Genomic DNA, 3,712 nt, shown 5'->3' with positions numbered 1-3,712 from the left:
GTAAAGAATCTGCCTGCCAATGCAGGAGACCTGAGTTTGATCCCTGGGTTGGGAAGATCCCCTGGAGACGGAAATGACTACCCACTCCAGTGTTCTTGCCTGGGAAATCCCATGGAGAGAGGAGGTTGGCAGACTACAGTCCGTGGGGTCACAAAAAGTGTCAGACACAACTTAGTGACTAAACAGCAGCATATATGTGTGTGTGTGTGTGTGTATACACACATATATATATATAATTTTACTTTGCATCTTAACAAACATGTTATTGTTTTCACTACTTTTAAACTTGACTAAGTTTCATCCATCTAGCTGTTTTTAAATGATGTGATACTATATAGGCAAACCCACAGACATAATTATATTTATATAACATCTAGCCTTGGGCCTGTACAGAAATGCACAAAGTTTACCAGAATCTACATTTGAACTAACTACCCTTCCCTCAGGAGAGAAAGCCAAGAAGATCACTGTCATTTATTCCTCTGTCCAGGGGGGAAAAATTAGTGAACACTCGCTCTTGGCAAGTAGCATGAAAGGCAATTTGCAAGGTTGGCCTTTTTCCAACAGCTGTAGTAAAGCCTCATGTGTCGAGGGGAGATGAGAGTTTGGCCGCTCCCATTGCCCTGAGTCAGCAGGCCTACTGGTGCCTGGTGTCAGCATTTTCTGGGCAGAGAGTGGCTGCTGGACACTCTCCTGCTTTCTGCTGGACGGAAGTGAGTGTCTCAAGAAAACTGATTCTAGTGTTCAAATCCAGGCTGGACCATTACCTCTGTGAATATTATTAATTCCTTAATGATGGTCATAAATACCTGTGATTCCTTCCCACGTGACTCCTTTTTATGAGGTTCAGCCCACATCCTTTGAGGCACAGGCACAAATGGCATCTCTTTCCTTGTACCAGACCCCATTCCCCAATTCAAAATGATGGCTGCTGCTTTTGGCATTTATCTGTGCCTCTCTTATTGTTTTCTACATGTGCTATATTTATTTCAGTATCTGTTTTGTTTCCTCTATGAAAGTCACCAACCTGCATATGCCAATTTCTCTTTATATCCGTCCATTTGCCTCTGACTCTTACTCTCACTCTCGGTGCTGAGTGAAAATTTTAACACAACTGTTTATTGAATGAATGACTTCAACAGATACTAATTTTTTATTGCACCTTTAAAACTACAGAAATACACAGAAGCACTCTGTATACAACCACATATTTGTATTCTCTAGTTTAATCTATAATCCCACACTTTTGGCTCAAGTAATTCCCCCAAAATAAGTCAATTCCTGCAATCACTAGCAACACCACAGCTCATAAACACAGCCAGATTTTCCAGAATGAGTTTTATTTTCTCATAACCTTTGCTTATTCTAAGTAGAGTTTCAGTTTCTTTCTCATTATTCTTTTGAGCTATAACAACTCCCTCCTCTGTCCATTCCTTGATTTCCCAACAGGTCAGTTTTGATCACTAGTGAAAGAAAGAAAGTGAAGTTGCTCAGTCGTGTCTGACTCTTTGCGACCATGGACTGCAGCCTACCAGGCTCCTCTGTCCATGGGATTTTCCAGGCAAGAGTACTGGAGTGGGCTGCCATTTCCTTCTCCAGTCACTAGTAGAGTGGTTAAATTTCCTGAAATGCCACACGCTGAGCCAGAAGTTCTAAACAGAAACAAGAGGGACATCAAACAGAAGAGCCTGTTTTCAAAGTTCCCAGACGACATGAAATTCAGAAGCACTAACTTCTTTGAAGGTTAAGGAAAAGTTCAATCAGAAAAAGCGATGAAAAGCATGTCTGCATTAGCACACAACCACACACACACATAATCACACTTTTTTGCACATTTATTTTTCTTTTTACTTAAAGCCAAGGATAATAAATTTCTGAATCATGCATGAAATCATTTCCTTCAGTTGGAATGTGTGGAATTCCCATTAATAAATAAATAAGGAAGTAACATAATTAATTTATTTTATATTTTTTACTTTATAAAATATTTCTTGTCAAAATCATTTTAAAATCACATAAAACTAAAATACTTATAAATAAAAACTCAGGAGTGTCTCCCTCTCTTCCTCTCCTAGTTCTTTTCCTCAGAGACAACCACCAACACCCCTTCTGATTTTTATTCAAATATTTCTTCTAGTTTCTACCTCTATTCTAAATATTAAACTTTTATTTTTATTTTCTAATTTCTCAGTTTCAGACATTATCCTTTTTTTGTGTGTGTGGAAGTTGAAAACTTAGCACGTTTACTTATGCACATGCCCCTTTATTTCCTCCGTATCCTCTCTGTGTAGGTATATCACAGATTTCAGTGCATTAATTTGCAGTGTTTGTCTTACTGTCAGTATTATGTCAGTATTGTTCACTTCTGAGTCAAGTACTGTTTTATGAATGAGTTTATTTACTGTCCTAACTTATGGGATGTAAAATTGACAAATAAGTGTTGTATGTATTTAAGATGTACAATAAGATGCTTTGATATATGTATTCATTTTGAAATGATTACCACAATCAAGCTAGTTAACATACCAATCATCTCATATAGTTACCTTTATTTATTTATTTTTCGTGGGAGCACCTGAGATCTATTTGTTGCTGTTCAGTCGCTAAGTCATGTCTGACTCTTTGCAACCCCATGGACTGCAGCATGCCAGGCTTCCCAGTCCTTCACCATCTCCCAGAGTTTGCTCAAACTCTTGTCCATTGAGTCGGTGATGCCTTCCAACCATCTCATCCTCTGTCGCCCCTTTCTCCTCCTGCCCTCAATCTTTCCCAGCATCAGGGTCTTTTCAAATGAGTTGGATTTTCACATCAGGTGGCCAAAGTATTGTAGCTTCAGCATCAGTCCTTCCAATGAATATCCAGGACTGATTTCCTTTATGATTAACTAGTTTGATCTCCTTGCAGTCCAAGGGACTCCCAAGTATCTTCTCCAGCACCACAATTTGAAAACATCAGTTCTTTGATGCTCAACCTTCTTTGTGGTTCAACTCTCACATCTGTACATGACTACTGGAAAAACCATAGCTTTGACTATATGAACATTTGTTGGTAAAGTGATGTCTCTGCTTTTTAATACATTTTCTGGGTTTGTCATAGCTTTTCTTCCAAGGAGCAAGCATCTTTTAGTTAGCTTGGTGCAAAAGTAATTGTGGTTTTGGACCCTAAATTTTAAATCCTTATAAGTAGGCTCAAACACATCTTTATTTTTTTATTATTTTTTTTCTTTTCTTTTTATTTATTTATTTATTTTACTTTACAATATTGTATTGGTTTTGCCATACATCAACATGCATCCGCCATGGGTGTACATGTGTTCCCCATCCTGACCCCTCCTCCCACCTCCCTCCCCATACCATCCTTCTGGGTCATCCCAGTGCACCAGCCCCAAGCTTCCTGTATCCTGCATCGAACCTGGACTGACGATTTGTTTCTTATATGATATTATACATATTTTAATGCCATTCTCCCAAATCATCCCCCACTCCCTCTCCCACAGGGTCCGAAAGACTTTTCTATACATCTGTCAAACACATCTTTATTAAGCAAAATAGGAACCATTACAATCAATAGATTTTTGCCCATGAGAAATGTTTATTTATTCCTCTACCATAAAAATCCTTGCTTTGGGATTCAATATACTCTTAGAAAGTATTTTCTGCATCCTGCTGGTTGTGGAAGCATTTTCCCTGCAAAAAGTTGTTGAGATGCTTAA

The sequence above is a fragment of the Bos mutus genome, chromosome 1 (genome assembly GCF_027580195.1).
Source record: "Bos mutus isolate GX-2022 chromosome 1, NWIPB_WYAK_1.1, whole genome shotgun sequence".
Lineage (NCBI taxonomy): Eukaryota > Metazoa > Chordata > Mammalia > Artiodactyla > Bovidae > Bos > Bos mutus.
This window is presented reverse-complemented; position numbering follows the sequence as displayed.